The sequence below is a fragment of the Melanotaenia boesemani genome, chromosome 2 (genome assembly GCF_017639745.1).
Source record: "Melanotaenia boesemani isolate fMelBoe1 chromosome 2, fMelBoe1.pri, whole genome shotgun sequence".
Lineage (NCBI taxonomy): Eukaryota > Metazoa > Chordata > Actinopteri > Atheriniformes > Melanotaeniidae > Melanotaenia > Melanotaenia boesemani.
The window spans coordinates 38,744,116-38,760,194 of NC_055683.1; the positions used below are offsets into that span (position 1 = coordinate 38,744,116).

General features: G+C 41.5%; 1 long non-coding RNA gene across 1 annotated transcript; it reads right to left on the bottom strand.

The window, feature by feature from the left end:
• Nucleotides 1-6,555: 6,555 nt before the first annotated feature.
• Nucleotides 6,556-16,079, bottom strand: LOC121651893. The gene is made up of 3 exons (XR_006012523.1): nt 16,049-16,079; nt 15,742-15,743; nt 6,556-6,655 (listed from the first exon to the last, which is right to left on the bottom strand). It is a non-coding gene; the product is annotated as an uncharacterized LOC121651893 (long non-coding RNA).

Below are 16,079 nucleotides of genomic sequence, written 5' to 3' on the forward strand. Positions count from 1 at the left end.
CAGCTCATCCCCAGAACTTGCTTGAGCTCTTGTGCCTGTGGTGGACTCCACCACGTAGTCATCCAAACGCCTTTGCTTACGTCTTAGAGAGCCTTTTTCTGAAATTGAGGTCAGTGACAGATTGCTGGCCTCAAAGATTTCTCTAGCCTGTTTGTGTAACTGGTCTGCAGTTTCATTAGTCCGCATTGACTGCAGAGTTTCAAGGACAGCATCTTTGTATGAGGTAGCCTGGGCTAGGTCTATGTCCTGTTTCTGGAGGTACTTGTGGAGCCCCTCTGTAGTGGACAACAGACTCTTAAACATTACCAGCATGTAAACACATGAGAATCTGGCAAGTTTTAAGAGCAGTCCAACTGCTGTGGCATTTTTTATTTCTTCCAGGCACCTTAGCACTGCTGTCAAGTTGTCAATGACAGCAGTTACTGAGTGGAGTTGGCAAGCCCATCGAGTATTAGATAGCTGAACAAGCTCAGTCTCCACTAAACCTAGGGCTTTCTGCATGTCAATGAAAGCCTTGTGATTCACTAGATACACACTGAAAAAACAATACAAACTCTCCAGTGTGTCAAAAAAATCCCTGGCTTCTGGCACAGCCTTGCAAGTGTGGCTAAGCACCAAATTGAGTTCATGGGCATAGCAGTGAACATAAACTGCTTCTGGATGCCTTTGATGGAAAAGAGCCTGAACTCCTCCAGCTGGACCACTCATCACTGCTGCCCCATCATATGCCTGGGCAACACATTGCAGTTCTTGCAATCCATTGGCTTCAAGCACTTTTTCAATTCCCCCGATTGTCTGAGGACTCAGATTCATTGTGACCACGGAAAGGTATGCCCTGTTTTCCTAAAAAGCTTGTGGCAGCCACAATACGGTGGAGGTACTTTCTGCGTTCTGTGATCAGGTCAATGCCTGCCACATTCATCCTCTCTATGACACTGCCTTCTGTCAAACTTGCTTTATAAGCTTTCCAGGCAAGCATTGAGGCTTTGTGTCTTGCACAAGCTTCATGCTCTCGGAAGCTGTCCAATGCTCTTTTCCAGTTGGAAAAACCAACTAAGCTGATGAGACTATCTTTCTTAACTCCTGATGCTTGTTTTCCAAAGATCCTGCAGGAGTAGCAGAATGCAGAATTTTGAATACTCCATACTCAATACAGAATACAGAATACTCCAACTACTCAAATGAGTCAAACCAGTTTTGTTGGAATGACCTTCTCTGCAATCCGAAGCTTGTGAATGGGTATTCTTTGAATTTTCGTCTTTCTGGGCCTGTGTCTACAGTTCCTATATTTGACACTCTGATATCCTTGACTATCTTCTCCTCACTCATCTCTGGATAATCTGTGATGAAAACAGATAATATTACACACTTTATTGCACACCAGCCTAAAAACAACTACTTCCTCATATAATTAGTTTCAAATTGTAATCCAATACAACAGGGATATGGGACATTAGTTACATTTTACCGCAAGTCATCCCAAAATACATACACCCAGAATAGCTTATGAGCAATAGACCTGAACACTATGGGAAAGAAATCCCACAAAACTAGTTATTATTTCAATTATTATGGCTTCAATTGTGCACATTGTCATTGAAATGTTTCTAATTTCTAATTTGCTTCTAATTTCATTTTTATATGTATGAGCTTTGTAATGAAATATCCTCCACTGATTCATTATGTATAACACAATGTTATAATAAATAATTGTTGCCAGTTTCCATACCTAATGTTACTACTACTGCTGATGATGCTGCTGCTGCCTCTGGTGCTCCTGCTGCTTGTGCTAGCTCACCAGTCTTCATTTAATCTGTCCTACCCTCTATAAAATCATGACATCAAATTAAGTTTGTAGATTTACACTCGTGAAAGTATAACACAAAAATAAATATCTTAATGTAAACAAGTGGGCTGCAGCAAATACAAAATGTATCCAGGAGTATTACAAAAGTTCTTCAACAGCAGCAGAACTGTTTTTTTTTTCCCCTAAAACCTGATTACAAATTTAAAATAAGCTCATTTGAATATAAAAATTCTTTATATTGATCACAAACAAGAGATTCAGTAATTTCTGACAAAATGCACAAATTTGATATTGACCTGTAGTTGGTTAAAACTGCCGGATCACCTCCCTTTAAAAGAGGAACAACAAAAGCTGACTTCCAAACTGATGGAATTTCTTTACTTTCAATCGAAACATTAAAAAGTATCTTAAGAGGCTGTGCAACAAAATTAGCAGCCATTAAAAAAAGAAAGAAATAAGGCGCTATCAAGTCTGGTCCAGGAGGTTTTCTGTGATTTAAACATTTGAGGGCCTTTTGCACTTGCTGCACAGTAGAAGGTACAAAAAGAAAACATTTGAGGGTTTATACAGGGAGTCGTTGAGGCAGCTCCTATAGAGTCAAACAAAGAACCAGATGCCACAAAATGCTTGTAATCTTTCTTTGACTAAGCTAAATAACTATTACCAATGTCCATGTCTGATTCGGACATGTCTCCTGCTGGCTCCTCCTTTGTCTGTAGCTCATCTTTACCCTCTGCAAAATAATGAAATCAAAAAGCAGAAAACAAATCAAGCTTATGATAATACAATGTTGTATTATAATACAAATTTTTAAAATCAACACCTTCCAGCACAAAGAAAGCATTAACCTTTCCTGGCTATCTAGAAACGGCATTCAGAAATGGAAAGAGTACTATGTCCAGGTGATGAAAACTTTGAGTAATTAATAATTAGTAAAAAAAAATAAAAATAAAATTCACATGAAAGAACAAAATAATATTTCATAGAAAGCATTACTATTGAAGTATTTCCCATGTCATTTTTGCCATTATAATCATTTCTTAACATGTGGCTTGCCCTGGTCCGGTCCAGGTTACAAGACTGGATAAAAAAAAAACATTCCAAAATGGGGTAAAGTGCTGAAAAAGAACCCCTGCTATAGAGCATGAGCAATCATGATTCAAGATATGAAAATTTAACATGTTTTTGTTAAAATTTGTACTTAAATGTGCAGCTTTCATTTGTGTTGAGATGTTGCAGTTCAGTTGCATTAATGCTAACTAAGGATAGCAGCTTAGGTAGCACTAGCATAGCTAAACAAAAATGCTGTAAAAGTCAGAATGACTGCTGGCTAATGTAGACACTTACATTTCCAAACCCTGATTATAATACAACCCCCAATTTCCATAACTAATCTTCCGAAAAAAACTATCAGTGTTTCCCCTAACATTATACAGTACCCCTACCAGATCAAACTGAATCTGATCTGATTTCTATGCAATAGCAAGTCACAGCAGAAGTCCTTTAAGTTTCATTTACTCAATAAACAGTTTATACTAAGTTCTTTTATTAAAAACTAAATAGTCTGGTGTTATTTATTTGATATGCACATAGACTGTGTAGGATATACAACATGACATGTCAGAGCTGATCTCTCTGTCGTGTATCTTGAAGTTTCCCCGAGATGCGCACACACACTGACACCTGCGCGCGTGTAACATAATGTCTTGTGTAGCGACCTCCGACGGCGATCTGCTTGTATTAAACAAAAAGTACACATATTTGGGACAATACTGTATATCTTACCCTTTACTTTTCTTCTAAAAAACCTAAGGAGTTGTAGCTGCTTTATTTTAGATTTTCTCTCCATTTTGCTAGCTCTGGTTTGCTGCGCTCGGACTGCTGCTACTCTTTCCTCTGCACATGCGCACACATACCCGCCCTGGCTATCGGCTGTAATCTGACACCCAGTAACGTAATTTAACGTCAGTGACAGGGTTAATCAGACCCTCCAACTCACAGCCCAGCCTTGCTCTGAATGTGAAAGTGAGTGAGTGTGTGTGTAGCCTGTGGTTGTTGAGAAATAACGGAGCGGAGCGACTGGAGGAGCAGGTGGCAGTTAAGTTTAACAGCATCTATACAGTGATTTACATTGGTCTTTGTTGCCAGGGCTAGACTCAAAAGACCTGGGGCTAAAGCCCCGGGAAAATCGCCTGACGACGCCACTGGTTCAAACACAGCAATCAAAAAAACCTTAATTGTAAAAATTTTACTCTAGAGGATAAAAAATTGTTTGTTGAAATTAAATGTGCTTCCCTCTCAAGCCATGTGTCTCCCTTCTTTGTAGGATGAGTGAAATGGATGCTGCTTGAAAAATATGTGGTCACATAACCAATTTTTAACATGGTTTTCTACATAACAGGGGGGCACTATTTGCCCCTTGGCACAAATTACCCCACTCTTCCCTACAGAATATAAAGATATTTTGATCCGAGAAACGTTTAGATTTGGTCAGAACTGCAGTATTTCTTGCTATTTTTTTCTGAATAAACTTAATATGTAACTTCCAGCAGTCCTCTCAGTTCAGTTCCTGACTGAGTCCACACCCGTGACTCTTTATATAGTCTGCGTTGTGTTCATATGCGTGATGATGAATAAGACCACACTGGACCACGTTGCTGGTTGCTCTTTAATAGCTGTTGGCAGTCTGTACAAATAAAACAGAAATGAGCTGTGACATGCAGCTTGCTTCACACAGGATGGTCGACAGCCTCCTGCTAGTGAACACATAAGGAGACCCTGTAGCTGTACAGTACGTGGGATTGCTACAACAGTCCAAATAAAGACAGAATGAAGCAAACAAACTAAGAGTGAAACACTGGGAGGATTTTCATTTCCAGCATCGTGAAGTGGAACTAACTGCAGCTGACATGAAGTCAACACAACATCCTGATATTCAGTGTGAAGCTTTGACTGGAAACAACATGTGGATCCTGGAAGAAGCACAGCTTCCATCTTTAAAGGACTGGAAGAGGAAGAAGTTTCCAAGGAATCATTTAGAAGAGTTTCACACACAAACTGATTGAATCCATGAATCTGAAAAGATGTTTCTGAGTGAAAGAGACAGACATGTACAGACTGAACTATCTGTTCACCAGTCAGAGTTTCTCTGCTACCATCACACTCTTTACACTCAACACAGACACACCCAGTAACCAGAACTGGAACCAAACCAGAAGCCAAATCCAGCATAGAGAGGATGAGTGAATGTGGTGATGAAGGTGTGGAGGTGGATCAGTGAGTCAGAGGAGACTCTGTAGAAGGACAGAGAGCCAGCAGGACAGTCCACATACACTGCTACTCTGTTAGAGACAGAGGAGGAGGAGGAGGAGGAGGAGATGGGTGTTCCTATGTTATTGTGCCAGACAGAGTAACCTTCATCATCAGAGCAGCTCAGACTCCAGGACTGATCATTGAATCCAAACCAACAGTCTCTGTTGTCTCCTCTCCTTCTGATTTCTCTGTAACTCACTGATATTAAAACGACTCCTCTCCACTCGACCTCCCAGTAGCAGCGACCAGTCAGAACATTTTCACACAGCAGCTGAGGCCATTTAAATCTGTCTGGATGATCAGGATATGACTGAAGCTCCTTCACATATGTCACCTTCCTGTTGTTTTCAGACAGTTTGAGGTTTCTGTTCACTGTGTTCATGTGGATGGTGAGTGGACAGGAATCTGATGGAGAGAACAAACACAATCCAGCTGCAGTTATTGATCTATTGACACTTTGATGCTGACTGATGAATGAGTGATGGGACAGTGTGAAGATGGTTGAATGTGATGAATCCAATGAAAAACACACTTACACTTCCTCACACCTCCTGGTCTCAACCATGGTTCTCCAGCAGGCTCCACCCTGAAAGGAGGAGGGGGTCAGAGCATGCTAACATGGACATTACATGGCTCTCACACACACTTTGTTCTACACTGAGAAAGGAACAGTCCAACATCTGGACACGTCCACCTGATTGGAGCATCTCCAGACTAGAAGGAGCAGAATCAGGAAGCTGATTGGTCCACACCCACACCAAGAAAACTGCTTTGTGGAAGTCCCAGTTTCTTCTTTCAACCATCTTCTCCTTTTCATCTCTTCACAGATGAAGAACTCTGCAGAAACTCCTGATCTAACCAAGAGCTGCATCTTCTCTCTGCCCCGAAGTCTTATTGATCAGCTTCTGACAATAATCTCCTCTGCAGAGCAGATTGGATCAGATTCTTTGTTGTGATCAGCTGGGAAATGTTAAAGTGCTTCTTTTCCTGCACATGAAGCTAAATGACTGTCAGAGACTCTGTTTGAGGCCATGATGTGTGTGTTTGGAGCTGTGACGGCTTGTTTCCTACTGACCACTAACAGCTGCTTCATCATCACACTGAGGATTTGTTCCCTCACATTATTCCTGCAGATCCTGCTGCTGTGTGGACACAAACACATTTCTTTCTAAAGCAGGAACAAATCAGAGGGATCAGCAGCATCAACTCACCACACTTCTTCCACATCTGATCCAGTCTGCTGATTCATTTCCAGTTTGAAGTGCAGCCACATCACCAGCTTCTACTGACTCCAACATCTACACTGTTATTGAAGCTGATTGATCATCTGATGGATGATTGAATGAGTAATTACTGAATCAGCAGCATGGGATCATCAAAGCTCTAAAGTCCTGAGTGAAGAGGAGAGGTTAGACTGCCTCTGGTGGTCAGACAGGATTCAGGAAAGTCTGTCTCATCTTTCCTCAACATCAGCTGTGAACATACTGAGTCCTTTCACGTTAACCAGGAAACCTGATGTAACATCATCATTTTCATCTTCAAAGGGACAAAATGTCCCTTTAATCTGCAGAGATATTTCCAGACTGAAGAAACTCTGAGCAACAGACAGTTATCACTGTTGTTCCTGCAGATGTTCTCCTTGGAGACTCTCCTACTCACATATCTGATGTGAGCAAAGGAAAAAGGCTCCTACATGTGTGATGGTTCATATAACACTCATATCCAGCATGAAGCAGGACTGAGTGAAGGACAGAGAAAATGTCTGCAGATCTTCCTCCTCTATCAGACATTGTGTGGCTGCAGCAGCCTCTCCATACCTGAGTCTGTGTGGATCCTTCAGTGCAGCCATCAGCAGCTTCACTCCTGAGTCTCCTGGATGGTTGTATCTCAGGTCCAGCTCTCTCAGATGGGAGGGGTTGGAGGTCAGAGCTGAGGCCAGAGAAGCACAGCCTTCCTCTGTGATCAGACATCCTGACAGGCTGCAGAAAACAACACGTATGACAGAAACTCTGAGAGAACTGCTGTCAAACTAAAGCTGAACGTCATCAGATGTTCAGAGAAACTGGACCTGTCTCACATTATTGTCTTTGTGTCTTCATTGTTTTTATGCTTTATTCAAACCTGACAAACAATAAACAGACAGTGAAAGTAAATCCAGTCCAGTTTGTACAAGATGCACATGAAGAAAGAAACGGAATGAAGAGGAAAAATAAAGTAGAAAATAAAATAAAGTATAGAAAGTAAACAAATAGAAACAGAAATGAAAGAAAAACTGGCGTGACAGACTTCATAATATTCTATATATAATAATAGTATTTGTGAGAGTTTATTGGCTGAAAAGCTGTGAATGAATATTAATTATTGATCTGCATTTCTGATTAGAAATCAGTTTTAGAGACTTAAAGTAAAAATCAGCTTCAATCAGAAACAGGAAATGTGGAATTTTCCTCCTAAAATATAAAGATGGACAAAAGTGCATCATTATTTTCTTTGGTTCAGACTAAGTAACGATGTTCTTCCTTCTATGTTCATTTCATGAGTTGTTCTGCACAGAACATCGTTCTCACCTTCTTTCCAACATGTTTACTGTCTGGAAGCAGAAAACAAGCTGCTTTTAATAAAGCTTTATTGCTTTACAACATGTCTACAAACATGTGGGAAAAGCCACTATATCCATGTTATCCGTGTTCTATGTGTTAAGGCGGCTCTTGAACTCAGAGGAATAACATAAAGGAGAACAGAAAGGGGATTAAGAACAAACAGCAGGTGGGTCTCAGCCTAGTAAGATGAACAAGTCCATCCAGGAAAGAAGTCTTTGGCTTCTTTTCATTTTCTACAAAGACATTCTGAGAAGATTTTCACTTCATTCTTCAACCATTAAAGTGGGTTTAGTTCTGGCAGATTTACATCTATGAATAAAATGTTTGGCCAGCAGATCAAGTTATTCCCAAGAAATTCCAAGTTCTTCTCCTTTAATGTTCCAGCAGTGACTCAGCACATATTCAGAGGGGCGCTGGGATATTTTCTGAGTGAAGCCACTTTGAAAGACGTCCGAGATTCATACACTTGTTTGCAGTAGAAAAATAAGTTCTGTTGTTTCCATTTCTGTCTCACAGAATCCACATGAGTTGTTCTCCAAGTTAAATTTCTCATGTAGGAAGTTGTGTGATGGGAATTTTCCATTTAGGATTTTAAAGACACTTCTTTAGTTGTAGGTAGAAGTGGATGAGACAAATATCTTTTCCTTCTTTTCCTGATGTTTCTGTATCATCGTCCTTAAGAATGTCCTTTCTTTTTAAGTGGAAAGGGTCATAGTGGCTGTTAAGCCGTTTCCAATGAATCTGTTATTGAAGTCAAACTGTTCAAGTGTCGCCGCTGATCCAGAGCGGCTTCAGTTCTACTGGAATATCAGAACGCTCCCTGGTTTGTTGGATCATTCTTCTCACAGTAATGGGAACTGCTTTTAACTTTATTATACTCTTGAATTGTGCAGTGAAATTTCAGTTAATTACAGGAATCTGGATCATTTAATAGTTCACCTGTATCGTCCATTAGGTGGGTGACAGACCAGATTCCCTTTTCATTCGAGTTCTTAAGAACATTGATTTTCTATTCCATAGGATGCATCGGTTGTTCCAAAGGGGTGTATTGTGTGGTGTAACATGATGGCAGAACAATAACTTCCAGTAGAGGAGAACTTGCTGGTGGAAATCTGATCATTTGCAGGTAGTTTGCGTACATCATCGTCACATCGTAGTACAAAGTCAGTACCTCCCATTTTTTGGAAAACTGCCCTCGGAATGCAGAACCAGAAGGAATCTCTCTGTCTAGTAAAGGAATTTAAGCATTTAAGTTTTAAAGCTCCTTTCATTACAGCAAAGTCTATGGCGTGTACACCAGAGGCGTTTCTAGCCATTGTGGGGGCTGAAGCCCTGTAGTAAAGACTGAGTTGTGGGTGTGTAGGACTGAGCCTCTGTGACGGTGGGGGGGAAGTGACGTAGTAGAGTTGGGGTTCGTTCCGGTTTTAGCCACGAGTGAAGCAGACGAGTTCTGCTGTAGAAGTTCTCCTCTGCCTACTTGAGACGTCCTACAGAGGTTTATGTCAGCTGGTTCATTATCCTGTGTGTTAAGTCGATGAGGAAAGTGAGGATTTCCTGTTGGCTCAGTTCTATCTGATACGAGCGAAGTTAAGCTCAGACATTTACCCGTAACAGGGCGGAGTCTCTGTTAGGTGGATGTTTGGGTGTTAGTCAGCAGACACTTCCATAAGTCTGCCTAGATATCCGTGTTCTTCCACGGTGCAGGTGAGGGTTTCGTTAGGAGGAAAGGAGACACGGTGCCATGTTCATGACGGCAGAGCGTGAGCTGCACATGCTGCCGTGGACGTATACCCGCGCTGGCCACCAGGTGGCGCCAACGCTCCATCTGGATTAGTCCAGCCAGTGAGACGCTCCTTAATAGTAATGCTGACATTATGTGGGGACCAGTTAGCTGCTTGGGCTTCTTCAGGCAGGGGGATGTTTATCCTCAGACCTGCTGGTTTATATGTTACTGTTTAGTGCAGGTCTGCTTGAGGGTATTGTGTGTATCATGCTTGTGTAACACAGCCTGTAATATTGAGTCCAGTTACTGACTGATGTCTGCTTGTTGTTGCAGGACTGGTATGACACTGCTGAGCTGAACTACTGTAAATAAACGGAGCTGGACCCACAGTTCAAGATAAAGATCCTCCATCCACCTCCTCCCTGTATTCTGACCCATACACCATCTTGTTTACCGCAAAGCACCTAAACCAACTGGTTTGCTCATCTATCTACATAACAACCCCTAAACTGAATCCCAGCACCCCTAACATTTCTAGTTTTTAAACAAACTAGAAATGTGTAAAAATCATACTGTGCTTGGTTGAAACATAATATTTTAACAAGAAAAATATTATTCTTGTTTTCTCTAAAATGGTGTGATCCCGCCTGCCTTCCCCACCTCGGGCTCTGAGCTCTCTGCACAGAGCGATGCTGCCTTCCTGAGTGTCTGCTGTAGTGGTGGAAGAACCTGGCTTAAACCAGGAGATGTGGCACAATTCTTAACTTCTACCACTCAATACCAACACATTCTTATCATCAGCAGTCCTCATGTTTGCTGCATTTAAGCTTAGGTTACTCTTTATGTTGGTAGGTAGGAGTTAGCCAACGTTTTTCTAGCTAAGAAACGTTAGCAGTGGTCAGTACCACTGTCCTCTGTTTGAACTGGAATGAGAGAAGCTGCTGTTATGTATGTGCATGTGGTCATGTTAAAGCCAAGATGCTACTGACCAGCTAACTGACTGGATGCACATTAACATTATAACCCTGGTTTGTGTGTGTGTGTGTGTGTTTGTGTGTACAGACACACAGACTCATCATGGACATAAAATGTTATTTTTGTAAAACAGAGCCAGGCTCAGGTAAGAGTGTGAGACCAAATGGTCTGTCTATCAAGAATGAGTAATAAGTTGTTGTATGTTGGATCAGTGTATCAGTGATTTTATCTCTTATTATATATAAAACACATCATTCACATGTACATCCATACTGTTTGTGTATGTTGAGGAGATGCTGTATCAGAATGAGTCGTCTTCCTCCAGAAATTAGAGTTACAATAAGTTTCTTTTATGATTCCATCCATTCCTCTTCTGCTGCGGCTCAGCATTTAAATAACCTTTATCAGATTTGATGGTTTAGTCACAGAATTTACCAAAAAGTGTTTTGCTTTTCTTTCACAAATGTGGGAATGCAACTGTGTTAAAATATATAAAACAGTGAGGTCAGGTTTAACTGCAGACAGGCCAGCTAGTAAGGAGTTGCAGTAGTAAATGCGTGAAATGACCAGAACCTGAACCAAGAGCTGGGTTGTGTGTTTTGTCACAAACAATATATAAAATGGTGAAATTTCTCTAGCCTGGCTGGGCAGCTGTCTGGGTGCTCAGCCCCCCTAAACCTCTGATCCTAGAACTGCCCCTGGTTTACACCACAGTCCTCGCTGGTTTTCACTCTGCTTTCCTTATATAGTGGCCTTTATTTTTCCAAATAAAGCTGAAATTAATGCTGTTAATCTGTTGAATTATCTTGTCTGAGATTTCCAGTGAGAATGCAGGATAAATAACCTGATAAACTTTCCATCTTAGTTACTCTTACACATATAGTTGTGTCCCTTTGAAGCCATGAATTAAGAAAAGATTTAATTTTTTTCTATATTTTTTACATGCTCTCTTTTTTCTCGTTTCTCTTTTTGATTGTGATACCCAAATATCTGACTCCAGTTTTAAGTGTAATATTACAAACTGACTGAGCTGTTTGGTCATGCAGAGTAAATATCTCACATTTATCAGTATTTCATTTTACAGCTGGTGTCTTAGAAAACTGGTACAATGGGAATTTCTCTCTCATCTTCTAAAAACAATATTGTGTCATCTGCAAACTGGCTTATCAAAACGTTTCTGTCCAAAAAGTCAACATGTCACTGTAGGAAGTGAAGTCCAGGACCAACCTGATGTTATTGTAAATTATTCTTCCACCAAGGAAGCCAGATTGTGTTTCACTGACGATCTGATTTATACCGGTCTGAAGTCTTGCTGCAAGTTTCCTGATAAGAGTTTCTACTCTGTGGTTAATAGTGTGATTGGTCTCAGGGTGTCCAGTAGTCTTTGTCCTTACCATGTGTTGGGATTAGTGTTATAAGCCCTTGTTTCATGCTTGGCAGTAATTTTTCTTTTTCTATGCATGTGTTACGGCTGCCACTCATTGCCTCCACCTGGGGCTCATCCTGCAGGTAAACGCCTGCCCTCTGTTGCCTGTTTGGAGTCGGCTGGTACTGTCACACCTTCGCCTTCACCCGCCTGATTGGATAACTGCTGGTCCAATCCCTGCTCCTGCTGCCTTCCACCAGGAAGTAAAAGACTGCTGCAACCGCTCAGTCAGTAGCAACTGTTTACACAGACAGGCTGCCCTTGGCTTGTGAGCTTGATTGTGACCGTGTGCTTAATTGGTGGTTTTGAGAAGCAAGATTAGTATTTGTTTCCAACAGCGTTAAAACTGTTTGGCTTTTGTGTTCTTCGTTTTGCTGACTGACAGTCTTGTTTTTGTTATCTTTGTTTGGTGCTCGGTAATACGTAAAGCCCTTTTGGCTTCTCTTTCAGTTGTATTAGTTAAGGTTCTTAATTAGTTAGTTGTTAAAGTTAGAATGTGCTGGGCTAGGTTAGTTTTGTAATTGTAATTGTATGTAGAGTTTTATATCAGCATAGCTACTGAAACTGCTTCACTCTTCGTTAACTTAGATTAGTAGGCCAGTTTCCATCCTCCCGTTTGGTTATTCCTGGTTTTTGCTTTCAACTGGCTGATTTTGAGTTAGACCATCACGGTTATTTTGTGCTTTTACTCTGAGCAGCTTCGCTAACCCCAACACTTTTCATTTACCACCATTTGTTTGTTCTCCATTTCCACTTGTTCCAATAAGATCTGTTAGCTTACATCATGAACATCTGTCCGCAGTTCTCTTCTTTTGTTACGCCTCTCATACCCCTGAACTGGGTCGTAACAGCATTCCTGTATTGTATGAAATATAAGGAGTCTAACATCGTTCCAAAAGAATTTATGAAAGTCTGCTGTAAGACCGTCACGACCAGGGGCTTTGTTGGATGCCAGTTTCATAACAACTGCGTCCATAAAACAATGAGTTACACTTTCCGGTTCAGTTTTACAAAAGGTATGTTTGTTTTCATTGTCTCAAAACCTTGAGATAAATGTGTTAGATGGGTTTAAGTTATGTAGTTTCTATAAGTGTAATTCTCTGATTCTGTTTGACATACAGAATTTAAAAGGAACGAGTTATGTTTTATGCCAATTTTTATTCCTAAAACGAGCATCCCAACAGAATTTCCCTCGTTATTTTCCCAGCAGTATAGAAACGTTCTCTGGTATGTTTATTTGTGCATTTTATTTTTTACTTAAGATGTCAAAACCATTTATTTAAAGTGTTCTATTAGTAAATGATCTTTATCAGGTTTAGGAAATAGAGTTGTAACTAGTGCTGGGCAACTATAAATTTTTTTAATCGTGATTAATTGCATGACATGTTGTGATTAATTGTGATTAATTGCATTGTTCCGAGCAAAATGTCTCTTTCCTTTTAAAGAAGGCCCACGGCGCAACGTCATGCCGGGGAGCAGAGCGCATCGGAGCCCCGTTTAAAGACAACGGACTGCGGCCACACCGGTGGGTCACCCCGCCTGACAGATCTCCATCCGAGGACTGAGCCGGGAACAACTCCGTCTACTAACCGCGAGGCTGTGGGTGGTGGCGTGGGCTTTTGCTGTTGGTCAGGAGACGGAGCGGCGGCTAAAGTGGGGCATGCTAACCTCGGTGGAGGAAAAGACAACACGCTACAAATGCATTTAGATGGCTCTGACTGTCACGCTGCCGAAAAAACAAAAGAAACATTTATTCTTTCAAACTGTCAATCACGCTCGTGTGCTCTGGGACGTAAAGTGTAAACCAAAGGGAATACTAGGCGGTCAATTAAACATACACAGCCTTATTTCCAAATATGATCAGATCTCTGCACTTCTGCTGGACTCAAACTTGGACTATCTCTGTTTAACAGAATCATGGCTTCATAGCAATATACCAGCTAATATGATAGGTATTGCTGGGTATCAGTGCTTTAGAAAGGACAGAAACACAGGCAAGGGGGTATTAATATACCCCAAAGACAAATTTAAATGTCATTTAGTTGAACTGAATACCCCACAGGAATGTTTAGCCTCGAATGTAATTTTATCACCTACTATGAACTTTAATATTGTTATCCTCTATAATCCACTTTCACATACTGTTACCTTTTATGATGAATTAAGTTATGTAGTGAAGGAACTTGACTCTTATAGAGAGACAATATGGTACGGTGACTTTAATATCAATTGGTCTGACAAAAACTGTAAACAAAAACTAAAATCAGCTATGACACATTTCAATTATCAACAGATGATTAAAGGGCCGACAAGGATAACCACTCAGACTAAGACCCTCATCGACCCGGCATTTACTAACAAATCAGAACGTATAACAAGGACTTATAATCTGATAACAGGAATCTCGGACCACAACATGACTGACTGTGAGGAAACTGATTAAAAAGCGCCTGCAGCACTTTGGTAAACCTGACAGTGAAAAAAAAAAATGCATTATTCCAAAATCTGAAACTGTACAATTTGAAAGAGAAGTCACTAACATAAACTGGGAACAGATTACGGCTCAAGATGATGTAGAGGAGTACGGTAATTATATGACAGCAGCTATCACAGGACTAAAAGAAATGTACAAAGCAAATAAAATCTAGACAAAAAGAATTCACTGTAGCCTTGATAAATAATAAAATACACAAACTGATGAAGCGAAACTTGGCTATGAAAACATGACAATGTTCAAAACTTAATACTGACCTTTTGATTTACAAAAGCCTAAGAAATAAAGTAGAACTGCGCAAAGCAAAAGCAACATTTTCCACCCAATTAATTGACAATGTTAAGGGTAGCAATAGAACACTTTGGAAGCATTTAGGTAATTTAACTAACAAATCAAATAAACACAGGAAGACTGCAGAACCTACCATTAATTGAAACGAGATGGCGGCGCGCACAGACGCAACGGCCCGGAGCTCCCACTACTGCCGTAGTTTTTGCACTTTATTTGTGGTGTTGTGCATCATTTTGCACAATTTTGGGACATTTCAGTACAGCAGAAGCGATCTCCTACAACTAAACAGCGGAGAACATCACCTACCAGCCGGGTTTTTAATCCCTCCGGAGATCACCAGACCATCTCTTTTTTTTTTTTTTTTTTTTTATTTTTTTAACCTGTCTTGTCCAGCATCGTTGCAAACAGAATGATTGTCTGGCTGCTGTCTGGTGCTGGGCAATTTTACTCTATCAAGCAGGGATTTATACTACATGTATAAAGTCCCTCTTGATGACATGAAAAACTTTATTAAATCAGACTCTTAATGCTGGACTCGACCGGAGGGGACAGAGAGAGAGAGAGATAGAAAAGAAAGTAGAGAGAAGAGGGGAGGGGAGAGAGAGGGACAGAAAGGGTGTGGGGAGTGCGGGTGGGGACTTAAAACATTATACAGAAAACCATGTAATCCATACTACTTACAACATATATAGCTAAGATCATCCTGGCCAGTAGGTCATTACACAACTAGTTGATAATAGTAACAATAATAATAATCACAATAATAGTAATAATAATAATAGTAGTAGTAATAATAATAAGAGTAAGAGTAATAATAATAATAATAAGAACAGAAATAATAAAAAAAAAGAAAAAAAAAATATGATAATGGATATAAGTGAAACTGCTGTATTCAAGAACACGCGCAGAGAAACCTGTGTGGATGTGCTGGAGAACTCGGCCACACGGCGACGCAAAGACTGTGTGGAGACGTTCAGGGAGGAGTGACCATGCAGAGTGATCATGCAGATGCCACCTCACTTGAACAGAGGCCAGAGTCAGGCCAGCGGTCCCGAGACCCAGGCCACCAGCCCCCCCGTAGGCTACAGATCCCGACCGGTCCACAGAGACGACCACTCGCCCGCCCAGGAAGGCAGCAGCAGGAGACCCCAGCAGGAGCCGCCCCGCGGACACAGGGCACCGGCCCCGGCAGGCCGAGGCCAGCAGTCCCCGACCCCCCCGGGCACCGGCCACCCGGAACAGACGGGGCAGAGGGCCCGGGCCCAGGAGCGCAGGGACACCCCCCACCCCCACAGGCCAAGGGCCAGCACGCCACCCGGGGGGACCCGGCCCGCCCAGACGGCCACCGCCAGAGGCCAGCCCCACACCCCAGCGCCCAGCCGCACACCCCGAGAACCAGTCCTGGCCCCCCCCCCCAGACCAACACACACACTCTCCTTCCACTCCTCCAG